The sequence below is a fragment of the Mus pahari genome, chromosome 4, assembly GCF_900095145.1.
Source record: "Mus pahari chromosome 4, PAHARI_EIJ_v1.1, whole genome shotgun sequence".
Lineage (NCBI taxonomy): Eukaryota > Metazoa > Chordata > Mammalia > Rodentia > Muridae > Mus > Mus pahari.
Genome location: NC_034593.1, coordinates 89,325,279 through 89,337,924, shown reverse-complemented (window position 1 = coordinate 89,337,924; position 12,646 = coordinate 89,325,279). Strand labels below are relative to the sequence as shown.

General features: G+C 43.9%; 1 pseudogene across 1 annotated transcript; it reads left to right on the top strand.

The window, feature by feature from the left end:
• Nucleotides 1–4,268: 4,268 nt before the first annotated feature.
• On the top strand, nucleotides 4,269–6,196 carry LOC110320608 (annotated as a pseudogene). Its single transcript, XR_002380466.1, has 2 exons — nucleotides 4,269–4,481; nucleotides 4,674–6,196. The product of XR_002380466.1 is annotated as a ubiquilin-4-like (transcript).
• Nucleotides 6,197–12,646: the final 6,450 nt, after the last annotated feature.

Here is a 12,646-nt window from a genome sequence, read left to right as displayed (position 1 = left end):
AACTCTATGGGAAACTAGAATTTAATAGTGAAATATTTTACATATATTTAAAATAATCTAACAACTGCTCTAAGAGCATGATAGATTTTTCAAAACTAGGGATACAAATGATATATATATATATATATATATATATATATATATATATATATAAAACAATATCACTAATTATCAGGGATACGTAACCAAGTATTCATACCTGTTAGAAAACAGAAGTCAAGTGTTGGTGGTGATGTGGAGAAAATGAGATTCTGCCATGCTAGTGAGAGTAGACCTTGACAGAGCCATCATGAAAAGAAGTGTAAAGGATCCCCAAAGATTAAATTCAAAATACCCCCCAAAATATAGCAAATTCACTTCATATTTTTTATCCAACATTGAAATCAGAATCTCATGTTATTGCAAAGTGACATTCGCAATAGCTGAGAAAGAAAAACCATGTAATGTCTGTGAATGGGTAGGGGAAAGATGGCCAGGACATACACCAAAGTTTACAGGGGTTGCATGAGACTACCAGAAAGCACGAATGTTTACATTATGATTCGTAAAAGTTGCAAAATTGCAGTAATTATTTAGCAATGAAAATAATTGTATGATATCTCTTATATCATAAGAGTGGTGTTATATTTCACCACAATATGAGAAACTGTATGAAAGTGTCTCAGCATTAGGAAGATTGAGAACCAGTGCTTTAAAAGGAAGAAAATTCCATTTCAACAATGTGGATGACCTGGAAGAGCTTTTTACTGAGTGAAATAAGTCAGTAACTCAGAAAGCTCTGCATGTCACCAGTGTTGTGATGTCTGAAATAACCACTGCCAGTCTAGGGAAAGAGCCCTGCTCATAAGCCACTGCCATGAAAGCAAGAGGCTCAATTTGAGCCCCTAAACCCATGCTTTAAAAAAAAAAAACCTAGGCATGATGGCACATTTTTACAGTACCAGTGCTTCAGAGGCAAACATAGGCAGATCCCTGGGTTTTGCTGTCCAGCTGGCCTCGCCTATATGCCAAGCTCCAGGTCAGAGGCAGAGTCAGTCTCAGAAAATAAAATAAACTATGAAGTAGGTAGTGCTAAGGAAGGATATCAAAGGCCAGGCTCTAGCCTCCACCTACACCCATGCACACATGTATATAGACATACATGTAAAAAAATAAGTAGGGCAATAAAGTAGACACCACCACAGAAACAGTGTCTGTGTAGAATGGTGTCTACTGGGTAACTGGGCAGAAGGAAACAGTTATTTAATCTAGAGCTATCAAACTTCAGATACACAAAATTAGTAATGTTCAGAAATTGGCTATACAAAATGTGCTTGAGAAACAATATTAAGTGCAGAAAGACTGATTAACAACAGAGGTCAAGATGGTCCTACATGATGAAATAAAAATGTATATATACAAATATGAGAAACTAATCCCTAATCAGGCACACAGTTTACAAATATTCTCTACCATACATGCCTATACTTACATACAGTGTGAACATAGCTATAGACATTGACCTTTCCTATTTATTCAAACATACAATTGAAATCCTATGACCTTACTATTCAAAGTCTTCCTCACCTTACTGGCATTCTTAGTTCCCACACTGGACCCTCCTCAACCAACGTCATTGTCTACTCATTGTAATATGTATTGTGTCATATTGGCCTTCACTGAAGTGACTTTCCTACAGAATGCCCATCAACATATATCATACTTAGATTTTTAATGACAAACTAAGGTATTTCTTCATCCAAAAAATTACTCCCAAACACCATAAATGCAGTGAGCCTTCTATATGATGTTGCAGAGTAGTTATATTTAAAGATATCACTTTCCCAATTATTCTATATTTATTTCTTTATTAGACAACAAGGAGCTTGAAAGCATAGACCAACTTGGATACTTATTCTTAACATCTTACGTGGCAAGGGTAGTGCTTGAACATACTAGGTACTCAGACTTCTTTTAAAAAGTGAATGAAACCATCCAGGGAAAAATAAACAATAAAAGCACTGAGAAAAACTGCTAACCCAAAATGACTTAGCCTGGTTTAGCAAACACAGGTTGGCATACAGGGCATGAAAAAAATGTGTCCAGTTTTGTTTTGTTTTGTTTTGTTTTCATAGAAACTTCTTTATCTGTGATATTGACTGTCCCCAGACACAAAAAAGCAACTACTTGTAGCAATCATGATAGAAAAAGGTGGATAAACCATTTTGGATTCTACATTGGCTTTTGAATATATACAATCCATGTATTGTAAACTAAAATTTAAAATCATAGACCCTTCTACTTCTAGACTCTTGCCACGTGTCTTCATCTCTGCTGGCTGCCTCACACTCAGAAGGAGGACTTCAGTTCTCCAGCATAATTAGCCCAGAACAAAATCAGTCCTGTAGGAAGGAACAATCAGCTCTTGTGACTTTCAACATTGTCAAACCACCACACATCTCACTGAAACCTTGATGTAGTGAGATGTTGCAGCCTGTGGTGCCAGGCTCTTCCCCACAATCCTCTACCTTTCCCCTGCCAACGGGCTTGCAGAGGGTTTTCCTGCTCCCATTGTATTTGTTATTTTTCCATCTTCTCATTTGGAACCAAGGCTCTCTATGGTCTTTTTTAAATTTTATGTTGGACCAAGGTGGCCATTGCTTAAAGTGGAACAAAATGAAATTCAGTCTGGAAAATGATAATGATGCCTTTCCAGCTTCTCATCACTGCATATTCTGCCCGCCTTGGCTCCAGAAAATCCTCCAGTTATTTCCTTTTTGGCATCATCTCTTTAGTGCACTTAATAAATTTGGACTTATGAGTGTGGGGAGGACTGAGGAGCAGCGGCCTGACCAGCATTTTTAACGTTATGGACATTGCTGTTTCCCTTTGAGAGAGCTAAGTTAAGCACTGTCTGATCTTGATCACTTCTGCCTCTGGTTTAGCCACTCTCCTTTCTGCTTTGAAGACCTTCATCTTCCAAGAGCTTCCAAGAGCTTAGGGGAATCCCAAGGCCCAGAACTCTTGTCCTTCCCAGATACTGTCAGGCCTCATCTTTCAGATGCATTACATTTACACATCATATAATTATTACCTTACTAGACTATTTAACTCAGATGCCATGTTCCCCATGAAGCTTGTGATTTCCTCCAATATAGTCCATTTTTTCATGTCCCCAGGTCACCTTGATTCTGTGACTGAAACTGATCATGCTCTATTACTCAACTGCTTTTCTGTTTCTTCTCTCTTATGAAGTATCTCAAAATCTAGGGAAATCTCTTACCCATCTTTGCTTCTCAAACAACTGTCACACATGTAGCAGAGCATCCATTGGCATTCCAGGAATGAGCATAATGTCTGAGCTTCTACATGTGTGTGTATGTTGAATACCTTTGCTAAGAAGCACTTTCTCTGGTGGAAACTTGTAATGATCAGAAATTATTACCCAAAATCTATTAAAGTGTGCCTTTTAAAGAGAACCCGGATCAGATGAAAGTGTTGGAGACTGGAGAATATGCCCTGGGATTTACTTGAAGGTGGAAGAAATAACCCATAAAACTAGGCAATACAAGTTATATAGCTGACGACTGATCTTGAAGCTGAGTCTCTCCCTCAGCCCAGCCTGTCTACCGCAGATCATTAGCCTTTCAAAAGTCCTGTACTGGAGGAGTTGATTGTCGTGATGAATCTAAACATGTGCAGTCTAATAGGGGACATGAAACCTTGCCTACAGCGAGTACGCCTTCGCTGGAACTCTGTAATGATGCGCCTATAAAAATGTTCCAGCTATTACCAAAAGTCCTGGCAAGCTGAGGGGTTGCATTCACAGCCAGCCCTCCAGGGTTCTCCAGTGACTCAGTGTGCCTCTGCTGCACCCCACCTCATTAAGCCGCTGTGTTATTCAGACAGACATTAATTACTCAGAATTAAGTGCCTGTGTTTAAATGCTTACTTTGGATAATTCAGAAGTGCCATTAACTCCCTTCTAATTTTTACTCACACTCAAAACACTTTCCTCAGGACTTCTAGTCACTCCAATTGGAGGACAAGTTATTAAAAGTATGTCATACTTGACAGAACCAGTTTGCTTTCCACTTTCTCCCAGCTCCCCACTCTACAAGATCTTTGACATCTATCAATGACTGTAGCACACCCCTGAAAAGTCTTGGTAAATATCTGGATCTCTCTCCAATGGCTATTGTGTTGCTGGCATAACCCTTCTGAGCAACCACAGAGGGCTTGAGTAAGAAGCAATGCAAAGACTGGCAGGCGGGCAGCCGGGCGGCAGCATGGTGGAGTCAAGTGGGGCTGAGACGAGGCCCCAGATTTGGGTCACCATCAAGACCCCCAAGGACAAGGAGGAGATCGTGATCTGCGATCAAGCCTCCATCAAGGAGTTCAAGGAGGAAATCTCCAGGAGGTTTAAGGCTCAGCAGGATCAGCTGGTCCTGATCTTTGCAGGCAAGATCCTCAAGGACAGGGACACCCTGAGCCAGCATGGAGTCAAGGACGGGGACACCCTGAGCCAGCATGGAGTCAAGGACGGGGACACCCTGAGCCAGCATGGTGTCAAGGTCGGGGACACCCTGAGCCAGCATGACGTCAAGGACTAGGACACCCTGAGCCAGCATGGCATCAAGGACAGGGACACCCTGAGCCAGCATGGCGTCAAGGACAGGGACACCCTGAGCCAGCATGGCATCAAGGACGGGTTCACAGTCCACCTAGTAATCAAAACCCCTCAGAAGGCTCAAGATCCAGTGACTGCCGCTGCTTCTCCTCCATCCACTCCCGACTCTGCCTCTGCACCCTCCACCACACCTGCCTCACCTGCCGCCCCTGTCCAGCCCTGCAGCTCTGGCAATACCACTTCAGATGCTGGCAGTGGAGGGGGGGCCCTCAAGTGCTACTACATCGATCCTCTCTGGCTTCGGGGCCATCCTGGGTCTGGGCATCCTGGGCCTGGGTTCCACCAACTTTATGGAGCTACAGCAACAGATGCAGAGACAGCTCACGTCCAATCCTGAGATGCTGTCGCAGATCATGGAGAACCCTTTGGTCCAGGATATGATGTCAAACCCTGACCTGATGCGCCACATGATCATGGCTAACCCCCAGATGCATCAGCTGATGGAGAGGAACCCGGAGATCAGCCATGTGCTCATCAACCCAGAGCTCATGAGGCGACAATGGAGCTTGCTCGTAACCCAGCCATGATGCAAGAAATGATGCGGAACCAGGTCCGCGCCCTCAGCAACCTGGAAATGTCCCAGGATGGTATAATGCCCCCCACCGCCACATGTACACGGACATCCAGGAGGCCATGTTCACTGCTGCTTGGGAACAGTTTGGCAACAACCTCTTCTCTTCCCTGGCCGGGAACTCTGACAACTCATCCTCCCAACCTTTTTCGGACTGAGAATCGAGAGCCCCTCCCTAACCCCTGGAGCCCCTCGCCCTCCACCTCCCAGGCCCCCGGGTCCGGTGGGGAGGGCACCAGAGGATCGGGGACCAGCCAGGTGCACCCGACAGTCTCAAACCACTTTGGGATCAATGCGGCTAGCCTGGGGTCAGGGATGTTCAACTGCCCAGAAATGCAGGCACTCCTCCAGCAGATTTCTGAAAACCCTCAGCTGATGCAGAATGTCATCTCGACCCCTTACATGCGCACCATGATGCAGATGCTCGCCCAGAGTCCTGACTTTGCTGCTCAGATGATGGTGAATGTGCCACTGTTTGCAGGGAATTCACAGCTTCGGGAGCAGCTCCGTCTGCAACTCCCTGTGTTTCTGCAGCAGATGCAAAACCCAGAGTCTCTTTCCATCCTCACCAATCCCTGGGCCATGCAGGCCTTGCTGCAGATCCAGCAGGGAAGCCCCTGGGCTGGTACTTGGGACACCCTGGACCTCGGTACCTCTGGCAGGCAGCAACTCTGGATCTTCGGCAGAGGCCCCACTTCTTCCCCAGGCATGCCAGCCACATCTCCTCCCGGTGCGGGTTCCAATGCCCAGCAACAACTCATGCAGCAGATGATCCAACTTTTGTCCGAAGTGGGAACTCTTAGGTGCCGATGCCAGAAGTGAGATCTCAACAGCAGCTGGAACAACTCAACTCCATGGGCTTTATCAACCGGGAGGCCAATCTACAGGCCCTGATCGCCACAGGAGGGGACATCAATGCTGCTATTGAGAGACTCCCGGGCTCCCAGCTCTCCTGATCCCTTGGCCGGTGACTCCTGCCATCTCCACCTCTCAGCGCCAGCCTTTGGCTCTGTCTTCTTTGACCCCTATGAACAGAACAGCAGGGTGACTTCCAACTTGCAAGGTTTGTGCCCAACCCAAAGCTGTCCAAGGATATTTATTTGTTTACTGTCTCATGAAATCTCTCCCGGTAATCTTGGAGCAGAGCTATCTAGCATGTACAATATGCCCATTGGCCACATCTCCTTGCTCACAGCTATCTAGTGTGCACAGTGTGCCCGTCGGCCACATCTCCTTGCCCACAAGTACCTTGGCATTCTTCCCCAGGGGACTGAAAGGAAGACCCCGCCTGGTGTACCGGAAGTCTTCCGTTTCCTTTCTCTACCCCTGTACTGGTTCATATAGCAATTTTTCATGGGCTCCCTTTGGAACTCTGAGGCAGGGAAGAAAACGCCTGTCCTTCTGTCCAAAGGCAGCAGTGAGTCAGCAGTCTGGGCAGGGCTATCAAGCTCAAACCAAACCAGTGGACGCTGGTGCTCAAGAGCCACAGTCAGCTGAGAACTCTCGGGAGCAGGGACTCGGGAGACAGCCTGGGCAGGAGGCTTTGAAGTTGGAGTTGACAGAGTCTAGAAAGACCCATAGTCTNTCATGGTGGAGAAGCCAGGCTCAGGCCTGACAGAAGAGGGACTGATGGACTTGAAACTGAAGAAAGGAGCTCAACAAAGCTGACCAGCGTGACCCACGAGCGTGACCCANNAGGAGTCAGATTGGCTCCATTGTTTCCAGACATAATTGCGCTCACGTACATATTCCAGTGAACCCAGNCTTCAGGCTCCGGTATTTTGAGCCCCNCTCTCCTGAAGATCTGATGGGGTTTCTCAGCATTGTAGAAAATCTGTATATGTGCGTACATGCAGGTTGGGGAGGTGTGTGTTCTTTGTTGATTTCTGGTTCACAACTTTGTCAGCAGAGATGAGTGGGTACAAGGGCCAATCTCATGGAAGACTTTAGCATTGAGGGAGCCAGGTCCCTGGGCCTCTGAGTATTGGATAACCAGAAAGCAGATTGAGTAATTCTCTGAGCGATAATGGCTCTGACTGGTACCCCGGCCACCATTGCTTCCTTGGTGAAAGAATAGTGAGGTTTCTCTTCCAGACCTCCTGCCTTTCAGTTCTTTGCTGGTTCACTCTAGGCCAGAAACTTGTATTTGAGGCGAGGTGGGCTGGCAGGTCTTTGGTATGGAATTGGGCTTTGCTTAACTGGAGTACCAGAGGAAGCTCTCACCACATTCTCTCTGCTGTGTGGTCCAGGTACTTGGAGGACCCCTGGCTGAGAGACAGAGGTAAGGAAAGGCATCCTGCTGTAGGTGGGGAGCAGGCCCAATCAGTTCAGTCATGTCTTCCCTTCCCCCTCTTACGCCCAACACCCACGCTGGCCTTTGTAAATAAATAATGTGATTTTTGTTGTGAGATGAAAAAAACAAACAAACAAACAAAAAACAAAAAACAAAAAAACGAAGTAATGCAAACCAGTAGGAGACATGGTGGATCTTGGTGGAGTTTGGGAGAAAGGGAACCATAATCACAATATACTGTTTTTAAAAAAATCTATTTTCAACAAAAAATGAAGAAAGACAAGCTGTGAGGTGGTGTCTTCGATGAACCACAAGGAGGCTCCACCTGTGAAATCTCAGCAATATGGTTGCCTATACAAGACTTGAACAATCCCCTTATCCTGTTTACCATCTCTTCTCCCCTACCTTTGGATGATGAACTATAAGAGACAGAGCATTTAAAAATTCTTATTTCTACAGTCAGTAGTACCTAATACTAATAAAGGATGATTGACTGAGGAATAGGAAACAAAAATCACTGTTATTTTGTTTTGTTGTATATGATCTTTAAGGATGAGATGCTGAGATTTCAAGATGGTCACTAGCATGGATCCCTCTGCATCTTTCTCTGGGAAGAGCATAACCCCAGCAGACCTACAGTTGCTGCATATTGTGATGGGGCTATACTGTTCAAGCTATTCTGAGGTGCATCATAATTAAAGGTATAGAGATGTGAAGACAAGAGAAGAGATTGGAGTATTATAGCCATGTGCTACAGAAGTCACAGGGACACCAAAATCCAGGTGAAGCAGAAAGCATGCTTTACAGAGGCTTTTGAGGAGCATGGCCCTTAACGTCTTGAGTTGTAATTCCAAGCATTTTACTTTAAGTCACTGTGTTTGTAGTGCATTGGAGGCCTTGGAATCTCATAGACCTACCACCTATAGCTTTCACACCAGCAAAAACCACAGGTGTCTTCAAGTAAAATGATGGTTGCCACAGAAATCTTAAAATATTGCTTAAGATTCACAACTTTGAAGTTACAATAGTAACTAATTGCTTAATAAGGTAATATATAACAAATTCATTTTTAAAAGCTATTCAATAAATTAACAGGGTTTTCTTCCACCACATAAGCATAGACACTGAGGGTTTCTTTTTTCCTAGTCTGCATTTCCAAGATACAGTCCATCATGGCGAGAAAGTCACGGCAACAGTCGCTTAAGACAGCCAGTCACACTGCATTGCAAGCAGGAAGCAGGGGAAGGTCAATTCTGAACACAGCCACCTTTCTGATTTCTGTGTGGTTCAATACTTAAGAAATTCTATGTCCTGTCAAGGTGGCATTTAATATTAACCATACCAAGTCCACTCCTTGTCAACTTGACATCCAAACATACCATTTTTCAAACCATAACTTTTCACCCTTCATCCCCATAAGCTCAGGATCATCTAATTATAAAAAAATAAACTCATTCTAATATTAAAAGCCCCAATAGTCTTTAACAATTCTTGCACTATTTAAAAGGTCAAAGTCTCCTTTGACACTCAAGATAATTTCTTAATTGTGAGTCCTGTAAAATTAAGTTTACAAGTTCAAAACACCTATTACACAACAGCACAAAGTAGATTCCACTCCAAGTGAAAAGGACAGGAATAGTAAGGAATAATTAGATGGAGATGCAGAGAGTAGATATCAAATCCTGCAATCGCATGCATGGCATATGGGACTCATACATCGACATCTGTGCTCTAGAGGACATGGGTATCCCTACTCTTCCATTTCTGATACCTGTAGCACATATAGCTTCTCAAACAAGCTCCATTGCATGTTTGCAGCTTCATTTAGGAGTTTCCCACAGTCCTGGCATCTCTAACCTCATGGCATCTAACATGCATTTCCACTGTTTCACCTTGACAGCTTTACACAATAGACTCTCAAAACATCCACAGAGGTCCACACTATCTGGCCCAGTGCCTGTCTGCATATTTAGTACAACACTTCAGGATTGATCCTCCCCTTTATCATTTATGCCTACAAAAACAACACCTTGGGGAAGGGGAGGATGGCAAAGTCTGCTGCCACTGAGGTTGAGCCTAGCTCCATTGGACCACAGTTTCATTAGCTTCTGTGTGGTAAACCCGGAGGAGAAACACTTCCTTAAAGTGTTGCTTTCAAGGAGAAAGGAACCCCTTTCAGTTTCATGCTTAGGTCATTTGGTCTCCTTTCAAGTAAGTTTAGGTTTTACAAGTAAAAGCCTTTGATAGTCAAATTCCTGTCCATAAGGCACCTTCCTCCTGTTCCAATGCAGGGCCAGATATTCCATTTAAATGTGTGCCCTATTTCCAAGCATGCACCTTTGGTGCAACTTTTAACTTGTTTGAGGTTTTGGGGTTTTTCCCCCCCCCCTTCTAAACAAACTGCATTTTTTTTCTTTCTGCATAACCTTTTGTTCTTTTTCACTATGGACTTGGATGCACATAGTATAAAGTCACCGTGTCACATTAAGAATTCTCTCCTTTATAGAAATTTCCTCTGCCAAGTAAATTAGTCCATCATCTTTAAATTTAAATTTTCCTAACTTCTCAGATTATGGACAGAGCAAAAACCAGATTCTTGGCCAAATGGTTAAAGATTGTTGAGAAAAGAACATGAAATAGCCAGAAAGAAATAGTAGGAAAATAGTAATACGTTGAAACAAATGTGTGAGTGACCAGAGGTGAGAAAGACTAGGCCATGAGAATCATCTAGTAACTGGTTACTGGGGGCCAGAATGTGAGGTCAGTGCAGATGGCTGGCTGACATGCAAGTTTCTCAGTATCCATCTATGATGACGCCATTCATATTTTTGCACGTTTGAATCTTGATTTGGTTTTGTGATACATTTTTATTCCTTTTATCACAGTAAAATTGAGCTTCAAGATCTAACTATAATAAATATCTCAGTTTTGAGACTTAGGAAAATATTGGAGTCTCATATACCATAGTTTCTTCATCTATTAAATGTTTAAAAATAGCCATATCTTGAAGGAATTTTTGGAATGAATGAAACACATTGCTAATGTATGAAACTATACCCAACTTATTAAGACCACAGTGGTTTCTATTGTTACTGGGTCTTACTTGACAAGGCACGAAGCCACTGCCATTCCTCACACTGGCCCAGACCATACCCTTTCTTGTGTTAGGGACAGCAAATAAAAAGACAAGCTTTTCTTGCCCAGCTATTTTATAGCAAATTCCGCTTGATATACAGAGCATATCTCTCCTTCTCTCTGTCTCTCTGTCTCTCTGTGTGTGTGTCTCTCTCTCCTCTCTCCTTTCTCCTCTTTTTCTCTCCTCTCTCTCTCCTTTCTCTCTCCTCTCCCTCTCTCCTCTCTCTGTCTCTCTCCTCTCTCTCTCCTCTGTCTTTCTCATCTCTCTCTCCCTCCTCTCTCTCCTCTCTCCTCTCTCTCTCTCTCTCTCTCTCTCTCTCTCCATCTCTCTCTCCTTCCTTTCAGATAACTGTTGCTTGTTCAGAGTTAACATGAAATTAGCCAGCACACAGCTCTTCTTTCTTTTGTACAGCTATAAATTTATGTCCTGATTGTTTTCAAATGTGAAGGTCGGCAGAATTGAGCTTTTTGACATTTGTGTTCAATTAATATACAAATTTTTTTATTTAAAAACTTAAACAAATCAACAGCTTACTTTCTCCCTCTTGTTGACTCTGTAAAGCATGACTAGAATAATAGAGCTCTCATATAATACTTTTCTTTCACAACTGGCTTCTTTTACCCCATGTGATGTCCTCAAAGCCCACCCATGCTCTACCATACATCAGAATTACCATCCTTTTTTTAAGATTGAAGAGTATTCCATTGCTTGAAAATACCTTATTTTTTTTTAATCTAGCATCTCTGTTTTGATAGTGAATTGCTTCCACATCTTAGCTATTATTATGCTTCCATGAAGATGAGTATAAAATATCTTAAGAACCTCTCCTGATTTTCTGAGGTAGATAAACAGAGGTGACACTGTAAGATCATACTAAAAAGTTGCCATATTGTTTTCCACATCAGCTTTGCCATTCTATGTTCCCTAGAACAATATGTATAGGTTCTGAAATCTCCATGACTTTTTCTTTTCTTTTCTTTTTTTCATTGATTTATTTACTCAATTTACATCCAGATCTCAGCCTACTTCCTCCTCTCCTCCCAGTTGTACCTTCCCATCCCTCCCCCATATCCCCCTTCATTCCTCCTCAGAGAATCGGAGCACACCCCCCCCCAACCAACCTGCCCTGGTATATTAAGTTTCATCAGGACTAAGTGCATTCTCTCCCACTAAGACCAGAGAAGGCAGCCGAGCTAGTGGAAAGGGAGCTAAAGGCAGGCAACATAGTCTGATTTCCCAATTGTTAGGGGACCTCCATGAAGTCAAGTGTGTAGGGGGCCTAGATCCAGCCCCTGCATGCTCTTTGGTTGGTGGTTCAATCTCTGTAACCCCCCACACACACATGAGCCCAGGTTATTGGGCTCTGTAGGTCTTCTTATGACATTCTTCTAGTTCCCTCCATTCTCACCCCCAACTTTCCCACAAAGACTCCCTGAGCTCTGCCTAATTCTTGGCTGTGGGTTTCTGCATCTATTTCCACTGGCTGCTGGATGACAGGTATGCTAGGCTCCTATCTGCAAGCACAGCAGAGTATCATTAGTCTCAGAGACTGGATCTCTCCCATGGGTTAGATCTCAAGTTGGGGTAGTCATTAGTTGGCCATTCCCTCAATCTTTGCTCCATCTTTATCCCTGCATATCTTGTAGGCAGGGCAACTTTTGTGTTAAAGGTTTGTAGGTGGGTTGGTGTCCCCTCCCTCCACTGAAAGTCCTGCCTGGCTATAAGAGGTGGCCACTTCAGGCTTACTATCCCTTGCTGCTAAGAGTCTCAGATAGGGTGACCCCTTGTCCTCCCAGGAGCCTCCTCCATTCCAGGTCTGAGGTTTATCCCAGAGATGCTCTCCCCCCTGCCCCTGCACACCACCAATTTCCTCTCAGTGTTCCTCCCCTTAACTTCATATCTTTTTTACAGTTCACTGCGGGCAATTAATATTATAAACCCATCTACTGGTCTACCCAGAAGCGGTCTCCCAGGTCT